General features: G+C 63.4%; 2 long non-coding RNA genes across 2 annotated transcripts in view; one reads left to right on the forward strand and one right to left on the reverse strand.

Annotated features, from left to right (window-relative positions):
- The window catches only part of LOC109396633 (uncharacterized), a 12,639-nt gene extending 2,073 nt beyond the window's left edge, over positions 1-10,566 (forward strand). The window contains exons 2-5 of the long non-coding RNA XR_002126874.1: positions 3,953-4,120; positions 4,580-4,766; positions 5,914-6,050; positions 6,462-10,566. This is a non-coding gene — a long non-coding RNA (uncharacterized LOC109396633). The remainder of the gene's footprint in view (positions 1-3,952; positions 4,121-4,579; positions 4,767-5,913; positions 6,051-6,461) is intronic.
- Positions 10,567-10,765: 199 nt separating this feature from the next.
- LOC109396634 (uncharacterized) lies at positions 10,766-13,441 on the reverse strand. Its single transcript, XR_002126875.1, has 3 exons — positions 12,488-13,441; positions 11,984-12,294; positions 10,766-11,648 (listed from the first exon to the last, which is right to left on the reverse strand). It is a non-coding gene; the product is annotated as an uncharacterized LOC109396634 (long non-coding RNA).
- Between the last annotated feature and the right edge of the window lie 208 nt (positions 13,442-13,649).

Here is a 13,649-nt window from a genome sequence, read left to right on the forward strand (position 1 = left end):
CGCGCCCCCGCGGCCTGCGCGTCCGGCCCGGGACGCCCCCATTCCCGGAGCGCTAGGAACGCGGGGGCGCTGACGCCGACGGTAAAACCCGAGGCTTCGGACGCAGGCGCGGCGCGTGCGCGCTCGGCCAGACCGCGGAAAGCGCTGGGCGACAGGTGGTCGCAGGCGGGATGCTCGCGTCCCCCGTGACGTCATGGCGCGGGGTGGAGGTGCGGGTCCCAAAGGAAACAAGCGCGACATAAGGAGGCCGTGAACGAGATGATACAAGTTCAAGGGTGGGGAGCACTGCAGGGTGCCCCAGGTCCCCTCCGCGTGGGGCTGGGAGTGGCGCCCGAGCCTCGGCCTGGGGTCTGGCTGTGGGGGCTCCCTCCGTGCCGGCTGGCGGCCGGGGCTCCGCGAGGCTGTGGGGCGCAGCCCTGGAGAGGCCTGCCTGCACCAAGACGGTTGTGGGGCCGCAGGACTCCTGCCTCGTGTGTGAGCAGTCTGAGCCCTGGGTGAAGGTGACCCAGGGCCTCTGCCTGGACAGGAGCGGCCCCTGCAAGTCCACACAGCTTTCTCCCCACTTCCCGGCCCCCGCAAGAAGGCGGCCCTGCTGGCTGGGTTCCTGGACACTGCCCACCCTCCTGAAGCAGCCTGGTGTGACCAGTGACTGGGCCCCGGGAAGGGGTGGAGCTGGGGAGCAGAGCCAAAGTGAAGGTCTAAGGCATGTCCCCCACTTTACCCTCCACCCTCACCCTGATCTTTTTACCACCAGCTGGGTGGCCTTTGTAGTTTCAAAAAGCAGAGAATGTACCTCAGTCAGAGCAGGGGGTAACCCACCAGCCTGGCTGTGGGGAGGTGGGCCTACCCCCCTCCACACCCATCCCTTGGTGTGGCCCAAAAGCCTAGCTGACCACCGCTTACTGCTGGGACAGCCTGTTGTCCTGGCTGGCTGCAAGGTGTCAAGTCCATTTCTGGTCCCAGACTAGAAATGGGGTGCTCCCCAAAAAGCACATGGGTTGGTTGTGAATGCTCAAGGTCCCTTATGACCCCACAATCCTTTTCTCACCCCTCCCCCGGCCTCCTGGGCTACCATCTAAGAACCAGGTGTGCACGGCTGACCTCAGCAGTCCTCCTCTGTCCTGGTCCCCCTTACAAGCCTTGTCCCCTCTCGTCTTGAACCTACCATCTGCACATCCTCCTTAGGGTGAACAGTGACTGGAAAAGCGGGGTGGGGGCACCAGCCTGGGACCCCTGGCATGCTGCCTTAGGTGAACCGCAGAGTCTGCCTCAGCTGCTGACCAGAGAACAGTGGCTTTTGTCTGGCTGCCTGGGTGGGGGCTGGGGTACCAGCCCCGGGTGTCTCCGGCAGAGGATGGCACCCGCCCGCACCCACAGGCATATTGTCCATTCACCCTCCATCCTCGCTATTAATAGCTGCAGTCGTCAGCGGAGCTGCTATAAATAGCCCCACAGCCCCTCACACAGACCGTGCAGACGCCTGCTGCCTGGGCACACACAATCACCCACACACACCGCACACTGGCCCACTCAGCCGTACACGCACACTGGTCCACTCAGCTGTGCACGCCTGGGCACCCAGCCCACTCCGTGGAGGGCTGCGCACATCGCCCCAGCCGCCCTCTGCTGAGGCTGTCACTGCATCCCTCACGGGTCCTGCCGGAACCAAGGCTGCCTGGGGGGTGCTGTTTCCATCCCTGTGTTGTTCACTCCTTAAGGCCACGTGGCCAAGGGTCGGCATTGTGGCCCTTCCTCTGCTGGGTCTTGCCTGGCCTCCCTTCCCGGGGATGCAGGCACACTTGGTCTGCAACCTGGTCCCACGCAGGGCCTTTGGCCCATCAGAGGCCCTCTCTGACCCTCGAGCTTGTCACTGTGCAGCAGGCATCAACAGTGTTTATCTGGCTGAGCACCCAAGGCCGCTGGCTCCCCCAGCCAGCGTGGAGGGAGATCCACCTGGAGCGGAGCCCTGGCCCCTGCCGCCCCGTCCCGGGACACCCAGCCTCTGTGTGGACTTAGCCCTGGCTCTCGGCTCCTGGTGCCGTGGGTTTGGGCCCAAGGGTCACAGGGCCCTGCCAAGCCCCAGGGGGCACTGGCTCAGCACAGCCCCACCCACCCCGATTCTCTGGCTCTAGTGGACCCCAGGGTTGGTCTGGCCTCCCACCTGTCCCATGGGGTGGGCACACTGAATTTCTGTCCCCTGCTTGCCCTGAGGGCCTCATCCCAGGTGGCCAAGCTGTGACCCCCATTCCCAGGAGAGCCTCCCATGCAGGATCCCATGGCTGGTGGCGCCCAGGGCCAGGATGGGGGCTTGGGGACGGCTGTTATTATGCCAAGAGGAGAAAGGAAAACAACCCTGTTTACGGAAAAGGCGCGTCCGCTGCTGCTGGCCAGCAGCCTTCCTGGGGGGACAGAAGCCCTTTGTTGGGAAAACAGGAAGCAAGGATTTCCAGGACCCGGCAGGCCACCCGCCGGCCGCTCATCCCAGCTTCCGCTAATTCTCAGAAGCTTCTGCCGGCCACCAGCTGCCTGTCTGTCCATCCGCTGGTTGTATGTCCCTCTGACCATGAGACCGAGGCTTCCGACTCTGGGGTCACCTGCTGTCAATGCTGAACCCCGTGATGGGGGGGTCACCTGGAGGCTGCTTTCTCTTTATGGAGCCCTCTGGTCACATCGGGACAAATACCCGAGAAGCACCTGCTTCGGGCAGAAAGGGGAGCGGGGTGGGCCTGGCCACGCCCTCCGAGCTTTGCCGCTCGGAAACCCAAGGAAAGACCAGCCCTGTGCTGCAGCCAAACACAGCCAGGAAACACGCGGATGGGCGGGGGGCTCTGTTAGGTCACAACAACCAGGGTACCCCAAGGGCGGCCTCGGACCCAAGACCCAAGGAGTGCAGAGAAGGGCCGTGCCAGGCAGGCGAGAGAAGCCGGGCTCAGCAGGGAGGCTGAGAGGCCCTAAGGCCGCCTCCCTCCACCCTGCCTGAGGGCCGGGTGGGGTCTTAGGGTCAGGGGTCCCCATGGCACTGCAGCCAGACCAACATCCAGCCCGTGGCTCAAACGCAGCTCACTGGCTGGACCGCCACAGCGTGGGAAAACATGCACGTGTGTGTGCTCACACATGCACACACATGCACGTACTCACACACGTGCTCACATGCATACACGTGCAGTCACGCACGCACAGCATAAACACGGACCTGGCACGGATCATCAGCACAGTCACCCTGTCTGTCCCCATGTGCAGAACACGGCAGCTGGGCCCCCACCCCTCCCCCCACTCCCGCCTACCTCTGCCAGGAGGTGCGGAGGGGGCCCCCTTGGCTTGCCCCCCACCCCTGCTTCGGGCACTGGCTCGAGCTGGCCTGCGTGGGTCGCCCTGCCTGGTGCAGCTGGGAAGTGCCGCAGGGTGCCTGGCACAGGGCGGACGGAGCTGGGCCAGCACTGTGTCAGGGTGACGTTCCCCGCCCCCTGCCCAGGACTTTCCTGACTCTGAGTGGCCTCCACCTGCTGGTGCCCTGTTGGGCTCCCGTGGGTCAGAATCGGTTCCCCTGTGACCTCAGTCCTTTGGGGTGGGTGCAGGGTAGGGAGGCCCAGGACAGCTTAGGAAGGGTGTCCAGGGGCAGTGAGGAGAAAGCAAGTCAGGTGCACAGAAGGCCGGGCTGGCCCCGGGATCCTGGTCCCTGGCAGGTGCCTTTCACCTGTGTGGAATCTGGCCACTGCCCCTCTGCTCACCTGTCCTCCCCCCCTGAATGCCCAGCGGGGTACTGGGGCTGGGCAAGGTGTTATGCTATCTGGGTGAGAGGGAGGACCAGGGGCTCCACCAGCTGGGCTCTGTCCAGGTCTGAATGGCTGCCCCCCGCCACACCCTGATACTGTACTTCCCCAGGCTGGTGAGAGGTCAGTATTCAGACTCCCATTCAAGCTGTCCTGGGGTTTTTATATTGTTCTTTCTTTAGTTCAACCAAAGAAAGGGGAAGGGCGCTGAGCTGGTGCATGCCAGGCGGTAGGGGACCTGAGGCCCGAGAGTGACCCTTCCAAGCTCACGGGCAGCTGGACACCAGTGACTTCCATGGCCAACACCTGCGTCTGTACCATCACGAATGGCCCCGGGACACAGAAGACAGGTGCCCTCACTGGCTCGCCCTCTGCTTCCCACCTGGGTCTCTGGGGAGGCCTGGCAGAGGCGAGGGAGGGGCCACATGGATATGGGACACTGGGAGGGGGCAATGGGACGGCAGGACCCCCTGTGGCACTGGCCTGCCATGTGGGAGGCGGGATGTCAGGAGCAGAGCTTTTGAGAGGTGAGTCGGAACGTAAATGGGGGCAGGTCAGGGAGGGTGTGGCTCCGGTCCGGCGGGGTGGGAGCCTGCTGAGCTCTGCACAGAAGGGCCATGATCTGACCGAGGCTAAGGGGATCCCTTTGCTGCATAACAAGTGAACGAATGTGTGAAAGGATGTATAGTGAATAAATGAGTAAATGAGTGAGTGTATGAGTGAATGAACAAACGAATGCGTGAACAAGCAGTGCGTTGGCTGCCCAGGCCAGTGCCTGCTCACTGCTGACCTGGACGTTCCCACCCCAGCAAACCTGCCTGTGGGCAAGGAGGCTTCTTGAAGCCACAAGCGGCGCGGGGAGTCTGGGTGGTGAGGCCGCCTGCCTCCTGCCTGCTGAGGAGACAACGCTGCAGCTGTTCCCACCAGTGGCCCATGCTGGCAGCCATCTGACTCCAGTCCTGCCCAGGACAGCTGGGCCAGGCCAGGCTTCGAGGGGTACGGGGCAGCCCCCTGGGGACTCCTCTGCCCATGGGGTGGGCAGTGTGTGGGCCCGTGGTCACCCACCGGAGCCTCAGACCCTCACCCAGGTCTGGGCTGGCCGTCGCAGCTGGAGGAGAGACGGGAGGGGGCAGCCCACCCAGGTGCAGGCCAAGGGGGCTCAGGGAGACTCAGAGGCCGGCCTCTCATGCCTGGAGGGGTACAGGGCAGGGGAGGGCCTGCGAACAGCCTCGGGGGCTTTGAACACTTTGCCTGAAAATCACCTTTGGGTGCTCACCCCACAGTCCCCACACCCTGAGCAAAGCTGAAACAACAGCCACCATGGGGGCAGGCAAGTGGGTTGGGGCTGTGTGGCTGGAGGGGCACATGGTCCTCGGCCACCTGACTCTCCAGGGTCCCCCTGCCTGCGACCCTCGGGCCACAGCCAGGTCTCGGGGAAGAAACCACAGGCATGTCAGGAAGGGAGGGTTTGCTCCATTAATGAGGGTCCCTGCCTCATTGGGGTGCCCCGACCGGTGACTCCTCCCTGGCCCAAGCCCTGAGGGGCATGGCCTTGGTGGTCACTTCCATTCGCGGCCACGTGGGGTATGAGTAAAAGCAGCCCTACCTCCTGCCAGTCAAGGCTGCCCACACCTAACACGAGATGGCCTCTCGGCTGACCTGCTGCTCCTAGCCAGCTCGGCTAGTGTCCCTTGCTGTGTCCTCGGGACAGACTGGTCTCCCTGGGCCCCAGGACCTCCAACCTGCAGAGCCCAGAGCTGTGGGGCCAGGAGCACTGCCACCCAGGTCCCGCTGTGAGTGGCAGGGCAGTCCCCAGAAACCAGGCCCACACTGTGACCTTCCCATAGTGAGGCCTGTTGAGCTGCTCTAGCCACATGGCTTGGTGGCTCCTCCTCCGAGCCTGCGGCTATCCAACCATTGTCAGGACCTCTGGCTCTGGCTCTGCAGGGCCGGCCTGGTGAATCAAACAGAGCTGAGACGGGGCCCACCACTGCCTGCATCTGTCAGAGCTGTAAGGGTGGCAACATCTCTGCCACATCAGCACCTCAGGCTGTGGCACTCTGTTTGCTTATGGTCTTGGCTGGGGTGGGGGCAAGCTCTGGAAGTTTCTGCTGTTCCCACCACAGTAGCTCTTTCCTCATAGGCTGAGAATCTGTCAACATGATTATACATTCAGGAGCTGTGGTCCATGGACCGGCTGCCTTACTCAGGACCCCACTTACCGCCAGACCCCAGGTGCCCCAGCTCCAGTGGGACCACAACACTGCTTCAGGTCTCCAGGTACTGACGCCAACACAGACCCCGGTCCTCTCCCCAGGGAACAGTGCTGGAGCGAGGGGCCACGGGCTCCTGCAGGAGGGCCCAAGGGCTGTCAAGTGCGTAATGACGTGGGGCTGTGCTGTCCTCCCACTGGCACGGGCCGCCTCTTTGGTTGGTGGGCTGGGCGGAGAGCTTCCAGGGGCCTCAGCTGGAGGCGTGCTAACAGCGGAGAGAAGGCCCTAGGAGGGCAGGGGGCAGAGCAGTGGCAGGACAGGACGGAGGTCATCCCAGGCCTCTGGCTGCCCTGCCAGGGGTGGAGGTGGAGAGGGCAATGAGAAGGGACACCCAGGTGAGACAGGATAGCGACAAGGACCAGGGTGGGTTCTGGGTCCCCACCTCCTGGTTTCATGCCTTGTGCTACGCCCTCCCCAGCAGCACAGACCTGGCGGACTTCTAAGGTTCTGACAGAAGAGGCCCCATGGAGAGGCCCATGAGGTGCAGAGCTGAGGAAGTCCCCACAAGTGGGAACCTGAACCCACCACGCCCCCCGAGGGAGCGTGGAAGTGAGTCTGTCTCGGTCGACCCTTCTGGTGAGACCACAGCCCATTCAGCACCTTGAAGGAGAGGAGCAGTTCAGCCACAGCTGGATCACAGACCCACTGAAACCAGAGGACAATAAACTGCTGTTTTAAGCCACCAAAGTGGGTAATGTGGGGTAATTCGTTACACAGCACGAGATCGCCCATGGCGTTGAAGGTGGGGTGGGCTGCGGGCCCTGCGGGTGCCAGCGTGTGCTGTGGCGGCGACAGGACCGGCCCTGGTGGAGCTTGGCCGTGAAGGACCAGGGCGGGGCGGCCATCCACGAGGGTCTGCGGGATGAGAGGCGATGCCATAGATGCGTCTGTCAGACGGTCGTGGAGAAAACGGATGATGGGGAATGAGGCGTCTCAGAGGGGCTCCCTGAGCAGGTGGGGGCCAGGGCGGGACAGCTGGGACAAAGGTAGGCAGAGGGGCAGAGAGCTGGGGTTTGGGGAGGGAGGAAGATGGAGCGGAAGGGGGCGGGTGGCTGGGCGGGCGTTTCTCCAGCCACGTCCAACTGCCCGAGTCAGGAGGACTCGCCACGAGAGGTGCTGAGGGGGCAAGCGGCGGTCACTGGTGGCGGGGATCTGAGCTGGGCGAGGAGGAAGGTGAGGACAGGCAGGGTGTCAGGCAGGGAGAACCTGAGCAAATCAAGGCCACCCTGCGTTCCCACCACACACCCACCCAGGTGGCCCTGAGAACGGAAAATCCCCGCGTGGGCCAGGATGTGGCGCAGCCGCCACGGAGAGCGCTGCGCAGGGTCTTCAGAAAGCTGGAGGTGGGGTCCCCATGTGACTCAGGCCTCACTCCTGGGTCTGCGCCTCAGAGCTGACAGCAGGGACCCAGACAAATGTCTGTGCAGCAGCGTTGTTCACAGGAGGCAAAGGTGAAAGTGCCCCAAGTGTCCAGGGATGGATGACGGATGAGGAAACATGGTCCACCCACGCATGGATTGCCATTCAGCCTTAAAAGGAAGGGAATTCTGACATGCGCCGGAACACGGGTGGACCTGGAGGGCGTCCTGCTCAGGGAGGGAGGCCGGTCACAGACGGTCAAGTAGGATCCATGTATGTGCGGTCCCGAGAGTCGCAGATTCACAGACACGGAGAATAGATGGTGGTGCTGGGGGCTGGGGGAGGGGGAATGGCGTCAGCATTGAAGAGGGACAGTTTCAGTTTGGGAAGATGGAAAGTTCTGGAGAGGATGGTGGTGATGACTGCACTTAATGCCGCTGAGCTGCAAAATGGCGAAATGGCAAATTTATGTCACGTGTATCGTACCACAGTGAAACGTCAACAGCAGAGCCCGTTTGGAGCAGTGTTTCCATCCTGGCAAGAGCAGAACGCAGGCGCCCAGTGAGCTGCGAAGATGCCCGCGTGACTCCAGTGCCTGTGAGGAGCTCGCTGCTCTCACGCTTGCATCATGTTTGCATCTAAAACTCACCTTGCTCAGCGCAGAGACAGACAGTGACATTCGTGATAACGAGTTGAAATGTGATGTGTCTTTACTTAGAGCGACATTACAAAAACAAGTAAATGGCACCACAGCAAAGAGGAACAGCTTTGTATTTTAGTTCCTTCAATGTCACTCCTTCCGGCTTGTTGAGCAAGGGGGCCCTGTGTTGATCACGTGGCCAGCGGGCAGATCTGGGCAAGCCTTTCCGTCTCACACGTGCTTCTTGGCCAACATACACACAGGTGGTAAATACGGGGACAGTTAGGGACAGCTGCCACACTGCCCTGCCGGCGCTGGCTGGAGGGCTGAGGCCTGACAAGCCCGTTCGGTGGCCTGGGGGCACGCACACGCTGTTTGTGTCATTACTGTTGAAACTGCACACTGTGTGCTCTTTGCTGGGTGTGCGTTGCATTTCATGATTTAAATATTAAAATATGTGTATTTTTTTTTCTTTTTTATTTAACAATATGTGTATTTTTAAAAAAGGCGTTTCCTGGGCAGATCTCCCACCACCTCCTGAGGGCCCCAGTCCCAGGCTTGGGAACCCAGAGGTGCCCTGGGGTCGTGGAGGGAGACCAGTGGGTCTCGGGGGTGGGGGGCGTTCTGCATTTCTGACAGCCCCCGGGACCCCAGCTCGGGGCCAGGGCTGCACCACCCACGTGGGCCCCTCCTGGCCTGTGTGAACTGAGCTGCCTGCAGCGTGGGCGGTGCAGGGGCTTAGGCCTGAGTAGAAAAGATGTGCACTGTCCTTATTGCCTGTTTATATTAACTGCCTGTTGAAATGATAATATTTTGGAGATTTCGGGTTAAATAAGCTCAGTTATTAAAATTAGGTTCACCTGTTTCTTGCTAGTGGGCTCTTCTCCACCACTGGCCCAAATCACAACCAGATCTTTTCCTGTGCCTGCCAGAGAGCAGGGAGCTGGCAGGAGGGTATGCCCTAGTGCCCAACCGCCGTTCCCAGAGAGCGAGGCTTCCCGTCCCCCCAGCTCCCCCAGCCCCATCTGACCATGACCAGGCAACCAGAGCCCCTTCTGGTCCCACCCAGTCCAGGCTCCCCTTTTCCTGCCTCATCAGACCCCCAGCCAGGCAGATGTCCTCCCACCCTCGGTCCCCCCAGGTCCTGCCACCCCACACACCCATGCTCTGCCCAGTTCCCTGTCCCGTACCCAACCTGGCCAGGTCTGGCCCCCTTGAGCCCATCCCAGAAGCTGGGGACTGAGAATCTGTGGCAGCCTCCAGGCATCTGTTCAGAATCGCCCCGACCTGCCCCACAACCCGCAGGCCCACAGGATGGGCCAGTGGCCCTGGGAGGGCAGAGCCGGCAGAGCAGGCCTGGCCCAGACAGACAGATGGACAGAAGGCCAGCAAAGACGTCCTGCCTCCTCTGCCCGCAGCACCACCACTAGGGCACAGGGACACGGGGCCATCGTGCATGGACATGTTGGCCTGGGTGAGGTCCTGCTACGTAGGGCCCCAAGGGGGCTCTCCTATGAGCAGCTGGGGGCACACACGCTGAGGGGCACAGGTGTGGGAGGGGCATGCCAGCCTCGTGCAGGCAGGGTGAGGGGCACCCCTGCGCAGCGTGGTCAGGCCTGCATGCCACTAGGCAGTCACACACAAGCGCACACGCACATGCAGGCATGAATGTGCACATAGGCGGCTCCCTGACCACCAGCCTTCCAGGGAACCCATTTGTCATGCAAACAACCCCTCCAGGGGGCCCTGCCAGCCTCCAGAGGAGGTTCCAGAGCTGTCACCTGCCCAAGGTGAGGCCTGGGCTCAAAGCTGGTACCCTGCAGGGCCCTGTTGGGTCATGCAGCCCCCTCCCCACACGGGTAGCAGCTGAGAGATCTCCCGCCTACAGAGGGGCCCCAGCTGCAGACCCAGACTGGACTGGGACTTGACCCCAGCTGCAGGCTCAATGCCGGTGCCACCCTTAGGAGCCCCAGTGTAGCCAGTTCCTTGCAGGGTGGGGACAGGGAGGGCCAGGTCTCATTCCTCAGCTGTTTCCAGGGTTGTGAGCTAAGAGGGAAGGTGCTCAGCCCTGTGCCCACAGGGCCAGGACACAGCCCCCAGGCCTCAAGCTAAGTGGACCAGTCTATCTCTCCTCAGGGCGGGTCTGTTTCCCATCTGCCCCTACCCATCTAGAGCGCAGACCGGGGGTCCCGGAGAGCCTCAGGCTCGGGTCTTTGGCCTCTGGGTCCAGCCGCCATGTGGGGCCAGGATGGTGAGGCCCTGGGACACTGGCTGAGTGACAGAGCCCATGGCCTTCCTCGGAGAGAGGCTCCTGCCAGGACCGGGGGGCCTCGGGAAAGCCTGGCCCGGTGGGGGCAGGAGCCCAGCAGGTTGAACAGTGTGGACCCCGGGCCACAGGCAGGGACCACTCTGCCCTGGCCCTGCGGACCCCTCCCTCCTGGCCCAGTGCCAAGGCCTGCCAGTCCCAGGACTCGGTGTGCACAGGGCGTGTGTTTGCTCAGGACGTCTGGCCGCGGGACAAAGGCTCATTGTGTCCCCAGGGGCCCCCGCCCCTTGACCCCAGCCCACAGCACCCCCACAATCCCCACTGCTCAGTGCCCGCCTCCATACCCCCTACCCCTGCTTCCCTGCTCCCAGCCCCGCCCCCTGCTCTCTGACCACCTTGCCTCCTGCCCTCCACCCTTGACCGGCACCACCCACGGCCCCTCGACCACACTGCCTGGTCCACGTCCCCCACTGCCTGCACCCCTGATACCCCGTGGGCCCAGGTTCCCCAGGGCTGGGACCCTCCCCACCAAACACCCCGGGCAGGGCGAGAGGGGTCTGGAGAGCAGAGCCCCCTTGTGCTGCAGGGGGCGGGGGTGCCATCAGAGGGGGCCTGGGAGGGGGTCAATGGCCCCAAATCATCTGGGTGGATCTGAGTGTCCTGAGCGCAGGTGAAAACCCTCGTCGCTGGCTGTGCCCAGTGCTGGGGCACTTTGCTCAGTGGGCCACACTGCCGCCCAGCGGAGGCGGTGGCCTGGCCAAGATGGGCGAGGGAAGCAGCCTGTGGGAGAGGCCGGTCACAGGCTGTGAGAGCTGTAGCTGCCCTGTGTCCAGGCTGCTGGACTTCCCAGTGGAGAGCTGGGCTCGGGGGCAGGGAGGGCATGTGCGCCCTTCCAGGGACACCGACTCTCAAGCCTGCTGGCCAAGCAGCACATGGCCCACTGGGCAGGGCACGTGGGTGCACTGGGTCCACACGGGCCCTTCCAGCTCCTGACTCAGCACCCACAAGGCCCTTGGGCACCCTCACACCCGCCGTCCTCAGACACGCCCAAACCGGGGAGCAAGGACTCACAGGAGGTGAAGAGAGGCGGCCACGGGCTGGGATGGCCTGGATGGCTCCAGTGACATGCCAGGCAGGTGCCATCCTCAGCCACAGGGGACACAGGGGCAGGGTGGGATGCGGGAGCTGGGCGGGCTGTGTTGTTGATGAGGAATGGCCGACAGCAGCACGTGGCCACGGCGGGAGCTGCCATGGAGCCTGGAGCTGGGTCTGGGCACCACTCAGGGGCCAGGCCCCAGGCGAAATTTGGCCTCCCATGTCCCCATCTCTGTGTGTCTGACCTGTGAACAGGAGCCAGCAGCTCACATGTCTGCCCATCCCCCCACCCAGCCACCCAGCCTCCAAGGCTCCCCCATGGGGCCCTGCTCTGCTACCCCAGCTGGGCAGGAGCCCCAGGGCCCTACCCACACACAGGCTATAACCTTTGCTTCACTGCCTGCTGGCAATGTCCCAGTCCACATGCACATGTGAGCACACACACACACAGGCAGACATGCGCACACACACAAACACACATGCACATATGTACACATGCACCTGGTCAGACCAGTTCTATGTGGTCAGCTCCTGGACAGTGTAGGGCCCCTCCCCCAGGGTCCAGTCTCAGTTTCCCCACCTGTGAGCTGGGCAGCACTGCCCAGCTGAGGCTCTTTTAAGGCCACGGAGGAGCCTCACAGCTGGTGGGAGCAGGGGCAGGATGAGGTTGTGGAGACCCCCAGATGCAGCAGCTATCTCCCTGCCCACCGTGCAGGACGTGCCAGCCGGGTCCCTCAAGGGGTTTAGGGGGCAGGCAGTGCTCCCCAAAGACCCATTTTGCTGCTGAGAGAGCTGAGGCCCAGCGGCTCTACCGTTCTTTCCTCCACAGGCAAGAGGGAGCCGGGACAGACTTCGAGCTGCAGAGTGGTGTGTTCAGAGCAGGCTCCTGGCCTGCATAGGAGAGAGGGGTGCAGACGGTCCCTGGGGGCGTCAGGAGTGGCAGGGCCTGGGGCTGGGGTGGTCCAGGCAGGCAGGATGGAGCCCAGGGTCAGTGCAGTGGTGGTGGGGGGGGAGACCCGGTGAGCTCTGCTGTCCTGCTGCCTGTGGGGCCACCTAAGCCCCAGGTCCCAAGCAGCTGGCTCACCTGCCTGTGCGGGAGGGACTCCAGGGCTGGGCCGAAACCCCGCAGTGGCGTCCCAGAAACCGCAAGTCAGCAACTGCCCTCTGTGGGCATGCCCAGACAGGGCGTGGCCGAGACAGAGATGGCGAGGCAGAGGGCAGAAGGCCCATGTGGGGTAGCACCTGGGGTCCTGGGGAGAGAGACTAAATTCTCAGGGTGGTGTCCTGGCTAGAGGACAGGAGGGAGCCAGGCTGGCACAGGTACACAGGTAGAGGAAGAACAGAGGCCCTGTGATGCAGCCACGCCCACCAGTGCTGGGGGGTGACCCCAGGCCCCACTTCACAGATGGGAAGATGGCTCAGCGAGGAGCCTGGGGGTCCAGACCTTCAAGGGTCGGGCATGGCTATGCTGCTGACCCAGGAGACACAGGAGTGTCTGAGCCCAGACGTCCCATCACAGCTCACCCTGGGCCCGTGTCCTGAGCCCGGCCCGGCCCGGCCCTCAAGAACAGGCGGAGTGGTCTGGCCCAGGTGCGGCCCAGCAACTGCGCACCCCCCGCCCCCAGGCCAGCGGGGGCTCTCTCTGAGGCCATGAGGAAACTGTCCCCCCCACCCCGGGAACCGGGGCCCAGTTGACAGGAGGGAGACCTGCTTCTGTGCCCAGGGCCCGGCCCCGCGGGACCCCGGGGTGGAGGGGTGGGGAGCGGCCAGGCCGGCCCTGGGCAGCCGGAAGCAGGGGGGTGTCGGGGCAGCAAAGGGGCTGGTAGCTCAGTGGGGATTTCCTGGCGCTGGGAAACCGAGCCAGAGAGCGAGACGCGGTGTCCTTCCCACTCTCCTTATTTCTCTGCGGTGACTCAGAGGCTGTGCCCGCACCGCCGCCATCCATAGTCGTCCTGTCCCATGGTGCCAGGAACACGCCTGGCCCTGCGGGTGGGGTTTGGCGGGACCCTGGGTGTGGCCCTGCCTCTGCTGGGCCCATGCCCTCCACTGCTGTCCCCTGCCCCCCGCCACCCACCCTTGGTTCTCAGCCCCCTGTGCTGGCTGTGTCCTCCTCCAAACCCAGCCTGGCGTCTTCTCCCAGCTCCTCATGGGGAGTTTGGCCCTGGGTCCTGGTGTGGGCACTTGTGCCTGCCCCCAACCCAGCTGTGACTCAGTTGCCCCGATGTGGGGTGTGGGTGGAGAAGGGC

The sequence above is a fragment of the Hipposideros armiger genome, unplaced genomic scaffold (genome assembly GCF_001890085.2).
Source record: "Hipposideros armiger isolate ML-2016 unplaced genomic scaffold, ASM189008v1 scaffold_530, whole genome shotgun sequence".
Lineage (NCBI taxonomy): Eukaryota > Metazoa > Chordata > Mammalia > Chiroptera > Hipposideridae > Hipposideros > Hipposideros armiger.